The sequence below is a fragment of the Oncorhynchus tshawytscha genome, linkage group LG24 (assembly GCF_018296145.1).
Source record: "Oncorhynchus tshawytscha isolate Ot180627B linkage group LG24, Otsh_v2.0, whole genome shotgun sequence".
NCBI lineage: Eukaryota > Metazoa > Chordata > Actinopteri > Salmoniformes > Salmonidae > Oncorhynchus > Oncorhynchus tshawytscha.
In genome coordinates, this window is record NC_056452.1 from 24,551,223 (window position 1) to 24,568,722 (window position 17,500).

At 37.0% G+C, this 17,500-nt stretch overlaps 1 pseudogene; it reads left to right on the forward strand.

Annotated features, from left to right (window-relative positions):
- Positions 1 to 17,500, forward strand: part of LOC112242036 — a 102,764-nt pseudogene that overhangs the window by 39,891 nt on the left and 45,373 nt on the right.

Here is a 17,500-nt window from a genome sequence, read left to right on the forward strand (position 1 = left end):
GTTGGTGCGCTGGTCTCGTAGAATAGACACCCCGCCCCCTTTTCCTGCCTGGCCTATCATAGAGAGCATACTTATGACCGCCCCTTGGAGCATGCCCAGTGAGTACTGGTGGGCGGGACTTGCATGATGTGGCACTTCCACAGGTAGAGGGAGGGGGGTGGGGTGAGGGGAAGGTAACGCCTCCTTCTATATCCCAACTCCTTTCCTGCATATAGTTGTAGTACAGCCGGTGGGGTCGGTAGAACTACAAACCAAACTAGGAAGTACCTAGATGCTGATCTAGGGTCTGATCTAATGGCTTCCTTCATATAGTAAGGGTTAGGGTTATACGATGGTCAGCAGATCCTAGATCTGTCCCCACCGTCCCTCCAGCTGTAGAGGAACGGGTTACCAGATGCCCAATGTCGCCTCTCTCTATACTAATTCCACTGCCTTCGAACCCCAGACATTGGACAAGAGAAGAGTGGATATTTCAGAAGCCGAATTTGGCTTTAGAGATACTTTTGGTTTGATAAATCTAAGATCATTTTGATATTTTGTAATCAGATGTTGATGGTAGTTGCCAGTGGGAATGCTTTCGTTCAACTCTTGAGAAATACAGATGGATATGGAGCTTCTCTTGGAGACGTGGTCACCATTAACACTCCCAGTCACTCACACAGAACGAACACACATTCAGTCACTCACACACACTCAGTCACTCACACCCTCTCACACACATTCAGTCACTCACACACATTCAGTCACTCACACCCACTCACACACATTCAGTCACTCACACACATTCAGTCACTCACTCCCTCTCACACACATTCAGTCACTCACTCCCTCTCACACACATTCAGTCACTCACTCCCTCTCACACACATTCAGTCACTGACACACATTCAGTCACTCACACACATTCAGTCACTCACACACATTCAGTCACTCACTCCCTCTCACACACATTCAGTCACTCACTCCCTCTTACACACATTCAGTCACTCACACACATTCAGTCACTCACACCTTCTCACACACATTCAGTCACTCACACACATTCAGTCACTCACTCCCTCTCACACACATTCAGTCACTCACACCCTCTCACACACATTCAGTCACTCACACACATTCAGTCCCTCACTCCCTCTCACACACATTCAGTCACTCACGCCCTCTCACACACATTCAGTCACTCACTCCCTCTCACACACATTCAGTCACTCACTCCCTCTCACACACATTCAGTCACTCACTCCCTCTCACACACATTCAGTCACTCACACACATTTAGTCACTCACACACATTCAGTCACTCACTCCCTCTCACACACATTCAGTCACTCACACACATTCAGTCACTCACTCCCTCTCACACACATTCAGTCACTCACTCCCTCTCACACACATTCAGTCACTCACACACATTCAGTCACTCACACACATTCAGTCACTCACTCCCTCTCACACACATTCAGTCACTCACACACATTCAGTCACTCACTCCCTCTCACACACATTCAGTCACTCACTCCCTCTCACACACATTCAGTCCCTCACACACATTCAGTCACTCACACCCTCTCACACACATTCAGTCACTCACACACATTGAGTCGCTCACTCCCTCTCACACACATTCAGTCACACACACACCCTCTCACACACATTCAATCACTCACACAGAACGAACACACATTCAGTCACTCACACCCTCTCACACACATTCAGTCACTCACACACATTCAGTCACTCACACACATTCAGTCACTCACTCCCTCTCACACACATTCAGTCACTCACACCCTCTCACACACATTCAGTCACTCACACACATTCAGTCCCTCACTCCCTCTCACACACATTCAGTCACTCACGCCCTCTCACACACATTCAGTCACTCACTCCCTCTCACACACATTCAGTCACTCACTCCCTCTCACACACATTCAGTCACTCACACACATTCAGTCACTCACACACATTCAGTCACTCACTCCCTCTCACACACATTCAGTCACTCACTCCCTCTCACACACATTCAGTCCCTCACACACATTCAGTCACTCACACCCTCTCACACACATTCAGTCACTCACACACATTGAGTCGCTCACTCCCTCTCACACACATTCAGTCACACACACACCCTCTCACACACATTCAATCACTCACACAGAACGAACACACATTCAGTCACTCACACCCTCTCACACACATTCAGTCACTCACACACATTCAGTCACTCACTCCCTCTCACACACATTCAGTCACTCACACACATTCAGTCACTCACACCCTCTCACACATTCAGTCACTCACAGACATTCAGTCACTCACTCCCTGTCACACACATTCAGTCACTCACTCCAACTCACACACATTCAGTCACTCACTCCCTCTCACACACATTCAGTCACTCACACCCTCTCACACACATTCAGTCACTCACACACATTCAGTCACTCACTCCCTCTCACACACATTCAATCACTCACACAGAACGAACACACATTCAGTCACTCACGCCCTCTCACACACATTCAGTCACTCACACACATTCAGTCACTCGCTCCCTCTCACACACATTCAGTCACTCACTCCCTCTCGCACACATTCAGTCACTCACTCCCTCTCACACACATTCAGTCACTCACACACATTTAATCACTCACACAGAACGAACACACATTCAGTCACTCACACAGAACAAACACACATTCAGTCACTCACTCCCTCTCACACACATTCAATCACTCACACAGACCGAACACACACGTCTCTCTCACTCCTCTTATGCTCAACCTCTCACACACTCCTGAGTCTGTACAGACATGTAATATAAGACCCCTCATATCCATTGGTTTCTTTCTCAATTTATTTTTCTTTACTTTATCTTTAGGTTTTTTATATTTAATCTTTAGGTTTTCTATAGTTTATAGTGTATCTATAGTGTGTTTATAGTGTGTTTATAGTGTGTTTATAGTGTATATATAGTGTATCTATAGTGTGATTATAGTGTATCTATAGTGTGTTTATAGTGTATCTATAGTGTGTTTATAGTGTATCTATAGTGTGTTTATAGGGTATATATAGTGTGTTTATAGGGTATCTATAGTGTGTTTATAGTGTATATATAGTGTATCTATAGTGTGATTATAGTGTATCTATAGTGTGTTTATAGTGTATCTATAGTGTGTTTATAGGGTATCTATAGTGTGTTTATAGGGTATCTATAGTGTGATTATAGTGTATCTATAGTGTGTTTATAGTGTGTTTATAGTGTGTTTATAGTGTATATATAGTGTATCTATAGTGTGATTATAGTGTATCTATAGTGTGTTTATAGTGTATCTATAGTGTGTTTATAGTGTATCTATAGTGTGTTTATAGGGTATATATAGTGTGTTTATAGGGTATCTATAGTGTGTTTATATTGTGAATCTATCGTGTGTTTATAGGGTATCTATAGTGTGTCTATATTGTATCTATAGTGTGTTTATAGGGTATCTATAGTGTGTTTATAGGGTATCTATACTGTGTTTATATTGTGTATCAATAGTGTGTTTATAGGGTATCTATAGTGTGTTTATAGTGTATCAATAGTGTGTTTATAGGGTATCTATAGTGTGTTTATAGGGTATCTATAGTGTGTTTATTGGGTATCTATAGTGTGTTTTTAAGGTATCTATAGTGTGTTTATATTGTGTATCAATAGTGTGTTTATAGGGTATCTATAGTGTGTTTATAGTGTATCAATAGTGTGTTTATAGGGTATCTATAGTGTGTTTATAGGGTATCTATAGTGTGTTTATTGGGTATCTATAGTGTGTTTATAGGGTATCTATAGTGTGTTTATAGGGTATCTATAGTGTGTTTATAGGGTATCTATAGTGTGTTTATAGGATATCTATAGTGTGTTGATAGGGTAGCTATAGTGTGTTTATAGGGTATCTATAGTGTGATTATAGTGTGCCTATAGTATTTTTGTAGGGTATCTATAGTGTGTTTATAGGGTATCTATAGTGTGATTATAGTGTGTCTATAGTATTTTTGTGGGGTATCTATAGTGTGTTTATAGTGTATCTATAGTGTGTTTATAGTGTATCTATAGTGTGTTTATAGTGTATCTATAGTGTGTTTATAGTGTATCTATAGTGTGTTTATATTGTGTATCTATAGTGTGTTTATAGTGTATCTATAGTGTGTTTATAGGGTATCTATAGTGTGTTTATATTGTGTATCTATAGTGTGTTTATAGGGTATCTATAGTGTGTTTATAGTGTATCTATAGTGTGTTTATAGGGTATCTATAGTGTGTTTATAGGGTATCTATAGTGTGTTTATAGTGTATCTATAGTGTGTTTATATTGTGTATCTATAGTGTGTTTATAGGGTATCTATAGTGTGTTTATAGGGTATCTATAGTGTGTTTATAGGGTATCTATAGTGTGTTTATATTGTGTATCTATAGTGTGTTTATAGGGTATCTATAGTGTGTTTGTAGGGTATCTATAGTGTGTTTATAGGGTATCTATAGTGTGTTTATAGGGTATCTATAGTGTTTTTATATTGTGTATCTATAGTGTGTTTATAGGGTATCTATAGTGTTTTTATATTGTGTATCTATAGTGTGTTTATAGGGTATCTATAGTGTGTTTATAGGGTATCTATAGTGTGTTTATAGGGTATCTATAGTGTGTTTATATTGTGTATCTATAGTGTGTTTATAGGGTATCTATAGTGTGTTTATAGGGTATCTATAGTGTGTTTATAGGGTATCTATAGTGTGTTTATAGTGTGTATCTATAGTGTGTTTATAGGGTATCTATAGTGTGTTTATAGTGTATCTATAGTGTGTTTATATTGTGTATCTATAGTGTGTTTATATTGTGTATCTATAGTGTGTTTATAGTGTATCTATAGTGTGTTTATATTGTGTATCTATAGTGTGTTTATAGTGTATCTATAGTGTGTTTATAGGGTATCTATAGTGTGTTTATATTGTGTATCTATAGTGTGTTTATAGGGTATCTATAGTGTGTTTATAGGGTATCTATAGTGTGTTTATAGGGTATCTATAGTGTGTTTATAGGGTATCTATAGTGTGTTTATAGGGTATCTATAGTGTGTTTATAGGGTATCTATAGTGTGTTTATAGGGTATCTATAGTGTGTTTATATTGTGTATCTATAGTGTGTTTATAGGGTATCTATAGTGTGTTTATAGGGTATCTATAGTGTGTTTATATTGTGTATCTATAGTGTGTTTATATTGTGTATCTATAGTGTGTTTATAGGGTATCTATAGTGTGTTTATATTGTATCTATAGTGTGTTTATAGGGTATCTATAGTGTGTTTATAGGGTATCTATAGTGTGTTTATAGGGTATCTATAGTGTGTTTATAGGGTATCTATAGTGTGTTTATAGGGTATCTATAGTGTGTTTATAGGGTATCTATAGTGTGTTTATAGTGTATCTATAGTGTGTTTATAGGGTATCTATAGTGTGTTTATAGTGTATCTATAGTGTGTTTATAGGGTATCTATAGTGTGTTTATAAGGTATCTATAGTGTGTTTATATTGTGTATCAATAGTGTGTTTATAGGGTATCTATAGTGTGTTTATAGTGTATTAATAGTGTGTTTATAGGGTATCTATAGTGTGTTTATAGGGTATCTATAGTGTGTTTATTGGGTATCTATAGTGTGTTTTTAAGGTATCTATAGTGTGTTTATATTGTGTATCAATAGTGTGTTTATAGGGTATCTATACTGTGTTTATAGGGTATCTATCGTGTGTTTATAGGGTATCTATAGTGTGTTTATAGGGTATCTATAGTGTGTTTATAGGGTATCTATAGTGTGTTTATAGGGTATCTATAGTATGTTTATAGGGTATCTAATGTGTTTATAGTGTATCTATACTGTGTTTATAGGGTATCTATAGTGTGTTTATAGTTTATCTAGAGTTTGTTTATAGGGTATCTATAGTGTGTTTATAGGGTATCTATAGTGTGTTTATAGGGTATCTATACTGTGTTTATAGGGTATCTATCGTGTGTTTATAGGGTATCTATAGTTTGTTTATAGGGTATCTATAGTGTGTTTAAAGGTTATCTATAGTGTGTTTATAGGGTATCTATAGTGTGTTTATAGGGTATCTATAGTGTGTTTATATTGTGTATCTATAGTGTGTTTATAGGGTATCTATAGTGTGTTTATAGGGTATCTATAGTGTGTTTATATTGTGTATCTATAGTGTGTTTATAGGGTATCTATAGTGTGTTTATAGGGTATCTATAGTGTGTTTATATTGTGTATCTATAGTGTGTTTATAGGTTATCTATAGTGTGTTTATAGGGTATCTATAGTGTGTTTATATTGTGTATCTATAGTGTGTTTATAGGGTATCTATAGTGTGTTTATAGGGTATCTATAGTGTGTTTATAGGGTATCTATATTGTGTTTATATTGTGTATTTATAGTGTGTTTATAGGGTATCTATAGTGTGTTTATAGGGTATCTATAGTGTGTTTATATTGTGTATCTATAGTGTGTTTATAGGGTATCTATAGTGTGTTTATAGGGTATCTATAGTGTGTTTATATTGTGTATCTATAGTGTGTTTATATTGTGTATCTATAGTGTGTTTATAGGGTATCTATAGTGTGTTTATATTGTATCTATAGTGTGTTTATAGGGTATCTATAGTGTGTTTATAGGGTATCTATAGTGTGTTTATAGGGTATCTATAGTGTGTTTATAGGGTATCTATAGTATGTTTATTGGGTATCTATAGTGTGTTTATAGGGTATCTATAGTGTGTTTATAGTGTATCTATAGTGTGTTTATAGGGTATCTATAGTGTGTTTATATTGTGTATCTATAGTGTGTTTATAGGGTATCTATAGTGTGTTTATAAGGTATCTATAGTGTGTTTATATTGTGTATCAATAGTGTGTTTATAGGGTATCTATAGTGTATCAATAGTGTGTTTATAGGGTATCTATAGTGTGTTTATAGGGTATCTATAGTGTGTTTATTGGGTATCTATAGTGTGTTTTTAAGGTATCTATAGTGTGTTTATATTGTGTATCAATAGTGTGTTTATAGGGTATCTATAGTGTGTTTATAGGGTATCTATAGTGTGTTTATTGGGTATCTATAGTGTGTTTATAGGGTATCTATAGTGTGTTTATAGGGTATCTATAGTGTGTTTATAGGGTATCTATAGTGTGTTTATAGGGTATCTATAGTGTGTTGATAGGGTAGCTATAGTGTGTTTATAGGGTATCTATAGTGTGATTATAGTGTGCCTATAGTATTTTTGTAGGGTATCTATAGTGTGTTTATAGGGTATCTATAGTGTGTTTATAGGGTATCTATAGTGTGTTTATAGTGTATCTATAGTGTGTTTATATTGTGTATCTATAGTGTGTTTATAGGGTATCTATAGTGTGTTTATATTGTGTATCTATAGTGTGTTTATAGGGTATCTATAGTGTGTTTATAGGGTATCTATAGTGTGTTTATATTGTGTATCTATAGTGTGTTTATAGGGTATCTATAGTGTGTTTATATTGTGTATCTATAGTGTGTTTATAGGGTATCTATAGTGTGTTTATAGGGTATCTATAGTGTGTTTATAGTGTATCTATAGTGTGTTTATATTGTGTATCTATAGTGTGTTTATAGGGTATCTATAGTGTGTTTATAGGGTATCTATAGTGTGTTTATAGTGTATCTATAGTGTGTTTATATTGTGTATCTATAGTGTGTTTATATTGTGTATCTATAGTGTGTTTATAGGGTATCTATAGTGTGTTTATAGGGTATCTATAGTGTGTTTATATTGTGTATCTATAGTGTGTTTATAGGGTATCTATAGTGTGTTTATAGGGTATCTATAGTGTGTTTATAGTGTATCTATAGTGTGTTTATATTGTGTATCTATAGTGTGTTTATATTGTGTATCTATAGTGTGTTTATAGTGTATCTATAGTGTGTTTATATTGTGTATCTATAGTGTGTTTATAGGGTATCTATAGTGTGTTTATAGTGTATCTATAGTGTGTTTATAGTGTATCTATAGTGTGTTTATAGGGTATCTATAGTGTGTTTATAGGGTATCTATAGTGTGTTTATATTGTGTATCTATAGTGTGTTTATAGGGTATCTATAGTGTGTTTATAGGGTATCTATAGTGTGTTTATAGGGTATCTATAGTGTGTTTATAGTTTATCTAGAGTTTGTTTATAGGGTATCTATAGTGTGTTTATTGGGTATCTATAGTGTGTTTATAGGGTATCTATAGTGTGTTTATATTGTGTTTCTATAATGTGTTTATAGGGTATCTATAGTGTGTTTATATGGTATCTATAGTGTGTTTATATTGTGTATCTATAGTTTGTTTATAGTGTATCTATAGTGTGTTTATAATGTATCAATAATGTGTTTATAGGGTATCTATAGTGTGTTTATAGGGTATCTATAGTGTGTTTATAGGGTATCTATAGTGTGTTTATAGGGTATCTATAGTGTGTTTATAGGGTATCTATAGTGTGTTTATAGGGTATCTATAGTGTGTTTATAGGGTATCTATAGTGTGTTTATTGGGTATCTATAGTGTGTTTATAGGGTATCTATAGTGTGTTTATATTGTGTTTCTATAATGTGTTTATAGGGTATCTATAGTGTGTTTATATGGTATCTATAGTGTGTTTATATTGTGTATCTATAGTTTGTTTATAGTGTATCTATAGTGTGTTTATAATGTATCAATAATGTGTTTATAGGGTATCTATAGTGTGTTTATAGGGTATCTATAGTGTGTTTATAGGGTATCTATAGTGTGTTTATAGGGTATCTATAGTGTGTTTATAGGGTATCTATAGTGTGTTTATAGGGTATCTATACTGTGTTTATAGGGTATCTATCGTGTGTTTATAGGGTATCTATAGTTTGTTTATAGGGTATCTATAGTGTGTTTAAAGGTTATCTATAGTGTGTTTATAGGGTATCTATAGTGTGTTTATAGGGTATCTATAGTGTGTTTATAGGGTATCTATAGTATGTTTATAGGGTATCTAATGTGTTTATAGTGTATCTATACTGTGTTTATAGGGTATCTATAGTGTGTTTATAGTTTATCTAGAGTTTGTTTATAGGGTATCTATAGTGTGTTTATTGGGTATCTATAGTGTGTTTATAGGGTATCTATAGTGTGTTTATATTGTGTTTCTATAATGTGTTTATAGGGTATCTATAGTGTGTTTATATGGTATCTATAGTGTGTTTATAGGGTATCTATAGTGTGTTTATATTGTGTATCTATAGTGTGTTTATAGTGTATCTATAGTGTGTTTATAGGGTATCTATAGTGTGTTTATATTGTGTATCTATAGTGTGTTTATAGTGTATCTATAGTGTGTTTATAGGGTATCTATAGTGTGTTTATATTGTGTATCTATAGTGTGTTTATAGGGTATCTATAGTGTGTTTATAGGGTATCTATAGTGTGTTTATATTGTGTATCTATAGTGTGTTTATAGGGTATCTATAGTGTTTTAGGGTATCTATAGTGTGTTTATAGGGTATCTATATTGTGTTTATATTGTGTATCTATAGTGTGTTTATAGGGTATCTATAGTGTGTTTATAGGGTATCTATAGTGTGTTTATATTGTGTATCTATAGTGTGTTTATAGGGTATCTATAGTGTGTTTATAGGGTATCTATAGTGTGTTTATATTGTGTATCTATAGTGTGTTTATATTGTGTATCTATAGTGTGTTTATAGGGTATCTATAGTGTGTTTATATTGTATCTATAGTGTGTTTATAGGGTATCTATAGTGTGTTTATAGGGTATCTATAGTGTGTTTATAGGGTATCTATAGTGTGTTTATAGGGTATCTATAGTATGTTTATTGGGTATCTATAGTGTGTTTATAGGGTATCTATAGTGTGTTTATAGTGTATCTATAGTGTGTTTATAGGGTATCTATAGTGTGTTTATATTGTGTATCTATAGTGTGTTTATAGGGTATCTATAGTGTGTTTATAAGGTATCTATAGTGTGTTTATATTGTGTATCAATAGTGTGTTTATAGGGTATCTATAGTGTATCAATAGTGTGTTTATAGGGTATCTATAGTGTGTTTATAGGGTATCTATAGTGTGTTTATAGTGTATCTATAGTGTGTTTATAGGGTATCTATAGTGTGTTTATAGGGTATCTATAGTGTGTTTATAGGGTATCTATAGTGTGTTTATAGGGTATCTATAGTGTGTTTATAGGGTATCTATAGTGTGTTTATAGGGTATCTATAGTGTGTTTATAGGGTATCTATAGTGTGTTGATAGGGTAGCTATAGTGTGTTTATAGGGTATCTATAGTGTGATTATAGTGTGCCTATAGTATTTTTGTAGGGTATCTATAGTATTTTTGTAGGGTATCTATAGTGTGTTTATAGGGTATCTATAGTGTGTTTATAGGGTATCTATAGTGTGTTTATATTGTGTATCTATAGTGTGTTTATAGGGTATCTATAGTGTGTTTATATTGTGTATCTATAGTGTGTTTATAGGGTATCTATAGTGTGTTTAAAGGTTATCTATAGTGTGTTTATAGGGTATCTATAGTGTGTTTATAGGGTATCTATAGTGTGTTTATAGGGTATCTATAGTATGTTTATAGGGTATCTAATGTGTTTATAGTGTATCTATACTGTGTTTATAGGGTATCTATAGTGTGTTTATAGTTTATCTAGAGTTTGTTTATAGGGTATCTATAGTGTGTTTATTGGGTATCTATAGTGTGTTTATAGGGTATCTATAGTGTGTTTATATTGTGTTTCTATAATGTGTTTATAGGGTATCTATAGTGTGTTTATAGGGTATCTATAGTGTGTTTATATTGTGTATCTATAGTGTGTTTATAGGGTATCTATAGTGTGTTTATATTGTGTATCTATAGTGTGTTTATAGGGTATCTATAGTGTGTTTATAGGGTATCTATAGTGTGTTTATAGGGTATCTATAGTGTGTTTATAGGGTATCTATAGTGTGTTTATAGGGTATATATAGTGTGTTTATAGGGTATCTATAGTGTGTTTATATTGTGTATCTATAGTGTGTTTATAGGGTATCTATAGTGTGTTTATAGGGTATCTATAGTGTGTTTATAGTGTATCTATAGTGTGTTTATATTGTGTATCTATAGTGTGTTTATAGGGTATCTATAGTGTGTTTATAGGGTATCTATAGTGTGTTTATATTGTGTATCTATAGTGTGTTTATATTGTGTATCTATAGTGTGTTTATAGTGTATCTATAGTGTGTTTATAGGGTATCTATAGTGTGTTTATAGTGTATCTATAGTGTGTTTATATTGTGTATCTATAGTGTGTTTATATTGTGTATCTATAGTGTGTTTATAGGGTATCTATAGTGTGTTTATAGGGTATCTATAGTGTGTTTATATTGTGTATCTATAGTGTGTTTATATTGTGTATCTATAGTGTGTTTATAGGGTATCTATAGTGTGTTTATAGGGTATCTATAGTGTGTTTATAGGGTATCTACACCGGTTGAATATCGGGACCGTTTTTGTTTTATTAAATCTGTCACGTCAAGCTTGTTATTTTTCTGTTGCTTGGAAACATTTTCTTCATAGTTGTAACTGAAATGGTTATGTTGTTGACAGAGTGAGAGCACGTCTGAGTGAATGAATGTACAGTTAAGGTATAGCCCTAATGAATGTACAGTTAAGGTATAGCCCTAATGTATGTACAGTTAAGGTATAGCCCTAATGAATGTACAGTTAAGGTATAGCCCTAATGTATGTACAGTTAAGGTATAGCCCTAATGTATGTACAGTTAAGGTATAGCCCTAATGAATGTACAGTTAAGGTATAGCCCTAATGAATGTACAGTTAAGGTATAGCCCTAATGTATGTACAGTTAAGGTACAGCCCTAATGAATGTACAGTACAGGTACAGCCCTAATGAATGTACAGTACAGGTATAGCCCTAATGAATGTACAGTTAAGGTATAGCCCTAATGAATGTACAGTACAGGTATAGCCCTAATGAATGTACAGTTAAGGTATAGCCCTAATGAATGTACAGTACAGGTATAGCCCTAATGAATGTACAGTACAGGTACAGCCCTAATGAATGTACAGTACAGGTATAGCCCTAATGAATGTACAGTACAGGTATAGCCCTAATGAATGTACAGTACAGGTATAGCCCTAATGAATGTACAGTACAGGTACAGCCCTAATGAATGTACAGTACAGGTATAGCCCTAATGAATGTACAGTTAAGGTATAGCCCTAATGAATGTACAGTACAGGTATAGCCCTAATGAATGTACAGTACAGGTACAGCCCTAATGAATGTACAGTTAAGGTATAGCCCTAATGAATGTACAGTACAGGTATAGCCCTAATGAATGTACAGTACAGGTATAGCCCTAATGAATGTACAGTTAAGGTATAGCCCTAATGAATGTACAGTACAGGTACAGCCCTAATGAATGTACAGTTAAGGTATAGCCCTAATGAATGTACAGTACAGGTATAGCCCTAATGTATGTACAGTTAAGGTATAGCCCTAATGAATGTACAGTTAAGGTATAGCCCTAATGAATGTACAGTTAAGGTATAGCCCTAATGTATGTACAGTTAAGGTATAGCCCTAATGAATGTACAGTTAAGGTACAGCCCTAATGAATGTACAGTACAGGTATAGCCCTAATGAATGTACAGTACAGGTATAGCCCTAATGAATGTACAGTACAGGTACAGCCCTAATGAATGTACAGTACAGGTATAGCCCTAATGAATGTACAGTTAAGGTATAGCCCTAATGAATGTACAGTTAAGGTATAGCCCTAATGTATGTACAGTTAAGGTATAGCCCTAATGAATGTACAGTACAGGTATAGCCCTAATGAATGTACAGTTAAGGTATAGCCCTAATGTATGTACAGTTAAGGTATAGCCCTAATGAATTTACAGTACAGGTATAGCCCTAATGAATGTACAGTTAAGGTATATCCCTAATGAATGTACAGTACAGGTATAGCCCTAATGAATGTACAGTTAAGGTATAGCCCTAATGAATGTACAGTACAGGTATAGCCCTAATGAATGTACAGTTAAGGTATAGCCCTAATGAATGTACAGTTAAGGTATAGCCCTAATGAATGTACAGTTAAGGTATAGCCCTAATGTATGTACAGTACAGGTACAGCCCTAATGAATGTACAGTTAAGGTATAGCCCTAATGTATGTACAGTACAGGTATAGCCCTAATGAATGTACAGTACAGGTATAGCCCTAATGAATGTACAGTTAAGGTATAGCCCTAATGTATGTACAGTTAAGGTACAGCCCTAATGAATGTACAGTACAGGTACAGCCCTAATGAATGTACAGTACAGGTATAGCCCTAATGAATGTACAGTACAGGTACAGCCCTAATGAATGTACAGTACAGGTACAGCCCTAATGAATGGTTTCAGAATCTATCTTTTCTGGGTTTTGGATGAGTTGTTTTCCTCGTGTAGAGGTTGCTTCACTTTTCTGAAAGAGTTACTCCACCAGAACTCCACCAGAGTGGCTCTTTTTGTATGTCAATGATTTGTGACACAGATCTTTTGAATTTGGGATTTGAAAATAGGCGATCGACTGTTTACAAAATCTCCAACTGAGTCCTTGAATTCTGAATGCTTTATCAAGTGTATCAAGGAACTCACACTGGACTCAGAATAAGTTGAGAAGAATGAAGTATGTGCTCGACCCAGCTCTATCATATTCATCTATTATCCCGTGCCCGTCTCCCACTCGTCCCCCTGACTCTCTCTCATCCAATCCAGTGGGTTTTCTACCCACGCTCAGACTCTACCACAGCCTCTATGTTACGGTTTTCTTGTGGTGAAGGAGAGTCGGACCAAAATGCAGTGTGGTATTCTTGATACATGTTTAATGACGATGAAAAAACGAACAATACAAAACAACAAACGTACCGTGAAAACCTATACAGTCTATCTGGTGCAAACAAACACAGAGACAGGAACAATCACCCACCAAACACTCAAAGAATATGGCTGCCTAAATATGGTTCCCAATCAGAGACAACGATAAACACCTGCCTCTGATTGAGAACCACTTCAGACAGCCATAGACTATGCTAGAAAACCCCACTAAGCCACAATCCCAAAACCTACGAGCCCCAAGACAAAACACACCACATGATAAACCCATGTCACACCCTGGCCTGACCAAAATAATAAAGAAAACACAGAATACTAAGACCAGGGCGTGACACTCTAGGATGTCTACCCACGCTCAGACTCTACCACAGCCTCTAGGTTGTCTACCCACGCTCAGACTCTACCACAGCCTCTAGGTTGTCTACCCACGCTCACACTCTACCACAGCCTCTAGGTTGTCTATCAATGCTCAGACCCTACCACTGCCTCTAGGTTGTCTACCCACACTCACACTCTACCACAGCCTCTAGGTTGTCTACCCACGCTCAGACTCTACCACAGCCTCTAGGTTGTCTACCAATGCTCAGACCCAACCACTGCCTCTAGGTTGTCTACCCACACTCACACTCTACCACAGCCTCTAGGTTGTCTACCCACGGTCAGACTCTACCACAGCCTCTAGGTTGTCTACCCATGCTCAGACTCTACCATAGCCTCTAGGTTGTCTACCCACGCTCAGACTCTTCCACAGCCTCTAGGTTGTCTACCCACACTCAGACTCTACCACAGCCTCTAGGTTGTCTACCCATGCTAATGTAGGGGGAAGAGAGTGTGTGTCACAAGCACCAGATGGTAGCAGAGCAGACTGTCAAAACATACAGGATCAACCCTCTCCCTCTCCTTTTCCCTCTCCTTATCCCTTTCTCTCTCTCTCTGCTTCACCCTCTCTCTCTCTCTCGCTCTCTCTCTCTCCCCCCTCTCTCTCTCTCTCTCTCTCTCCCCCTCTTCTTTTACATTTCTCTCTTTATCTCACTCTCTCTCCCTCTCAATTTCCCTCTCTTTAATTCTATCTCTCTCTCCTTCCCTTCTCCCTCCCGCTCCATCTGTTTCCCTCGCTCTCTTTATCTCCCTCTCTCTCTCCCTCTCTCTCTCTCTCCCCCCTCTCTCGCTCTCTCTCCCTCTCCTTTTCCATTTCTCTCTTTATCTCACTCTCTCTCCCTCTCAATTTCCCTCTCTTTAATTATATCTCTCTTTCCCTTCCCATCTCCCTCTCACTCCATCTGTTTCCCTCTCTCTCTTTAGCTCACTCTCTCTCTCTCTCCCTCTCCCTCTCCTTTTCCATTTCTCTCCTTATCTCACTCTTTCTCCCTCTCAATTTCCCTCTCTTTAATTATATCTCTCTCTCCCTTCCCCTCTCCCTCTCGCTCCATCTGTTTCCCTCTCTCTCTTTATCTCACTCTCTCCCTCTGTCTCTCCCTCTCCACTTCCCTCTCTCTTTATCTCCCCTTCTCTCTCTCTCTCTCTCTCTCTCTCATTTCCCTCTCTCTTTATCTCCCCTTCTCTCTCTCTATCTCTCTCATTTCCCTCTCTCTTTATCCACCCCCTTCTCTCTCTCCCTCTCTCTCCTTCTCCTTATCTCTCTCTTTATCTCATTCTCTCTCCCTCTCAATTGTCCCCTCTTTAATTCCATCTCTCTCTCCCTCCCCCTCTCTTCCTCCCTCTCTGCTTCCCTCTCTTTATCTCCCTCTCTCCCTCTCCTTTCCCTCTCTCTCTCTTTAATCCCCTCTCTCTCCGCTTCCCACTCTCTTTATCTCCCTCTCTCCCTCTCCTTTTCCCTATCTCTCTCTTTAATCCCCTCTCTCTCCAATTCCCTCTCTCTCTCTTTATCTCCCTCTCTCTCTCTGCTTCCCACTCTCCTTATCTCCCTCTCGCCCTCTCTCGCCCTCTCTCGCCCTCTCCGTTTCCCTCGATCTCTCTTTGTCAATTCATTTAAATTCAATTTAAGAGCTTTATTGGCATGGGAAATATTAACAAAGCAAGATAATAAACAAAAGTGAAATAAACAATACAAATTAACAGTAAACATCATATTCACAAAGTTCCAAAATAATAGATATTACAAATGTCATATTTGTTAAAAATAGTTCATGTGCTTCTTCTTGAGCCACTCCTTTGTTGCCTTGGCCGTGTGTTTTGGGTCATTGTCATGCTGGAATACCAATCCATGACCCATTTTCAATGCCCTGGCTGAGGGAAGGAGGTTCTCACCCAAGATTTGACGGTACATGGCCCCGTCCATCGTCCTTTTGATGCGGTGAAGTTGTCCTGTCCCCTTAGCAGAAAAACACCCCCAAAGCATAATGTTTCCACCCCTATGTTTGATGGTCCTTGGGGTCATAGGCAGCATTCCTCCTCCTCCAAGCCCGGCGAGTTGAGTTGATGCCAAAGAGCTCCATTTTGGTCTCATCTGACCACAACACTTTCACCCAGTTGTCCTCTGAATCATTCAGATGTTCATTGGCAAACTTCAGACGGGCATGTATATGTGCTTTCTTGTGCAGGGGGACCTTGCGGGAGCTGCAGGATTTCAGTCCTTCACGGCGTAGTGTGTTACCAATTGTTTTCTTGGTGACTATGGTCCCAGCTGCCTTGAGATCATTGACAAGATCCTCCCGTGTAGTTCTGGGCTGATTCCTCACCGTTCTCATGATCATTGCAACTCCACGAGGTGAGATCTTGCATGGAGTCCCAGGCCGAGGGAGATTGACAGTTCTTTTGTGTTTCTTCCATTTGCGAATAATCGCACCAACTGTTGTCACCTTCTCACCAAGCTGCTTGGCGATGGTCTTGTAGCCCATTCCAGCCTTGTGTAGGTCTACAATCTTGTCCCATACATCCTTGGAGAGCTCTTTGGTCTTGGCCGTGGTGGAGAGTTTGGAATCTGATTGATTGATTGCTTCTGTGGACAGGTGTCTTTTATACAGGTAACAAACTGAGATTAGGAGCACTCCCTTTAAGAGTGTGCTCCTAATCTCAGTGCGTTACCTGTATAAAAGACACCTGGGAGCCAGAAATCTTTCTGATTGAGAGGGGGTCAAATACTTATTTCCCTCATGAAAATGCAAATCAATTTATAACATTTTTGACATGCGTTTTCTGTATTTTTGTTATTGTTATTCTGTCTCACTGTTCAAATAAACCTACCATTAAACTTATAGACTGATCATTTCTTTGTCAGTGGGCAAACGTACAAAATCAGCAGGGCATCAAATACTTTTTTCCCTCACTGTATACATAATATGACCTTTAAAATGTCTTTATCCTTTTGGAACTTTTGTGAGTGTAATGTTTTCTGTACATTTTTTATTGTTTATTTCACTCTTGTTTATTTTCTATTTTACTTGGTATGGCAATGTTAACATATGTTTCTCATGCCAATAGAGGCCCTTGAATTGAATTGAGACAGAGAGAGACACAAAGAGAGAGAGAGAGAGAGACACAGAGAGAGA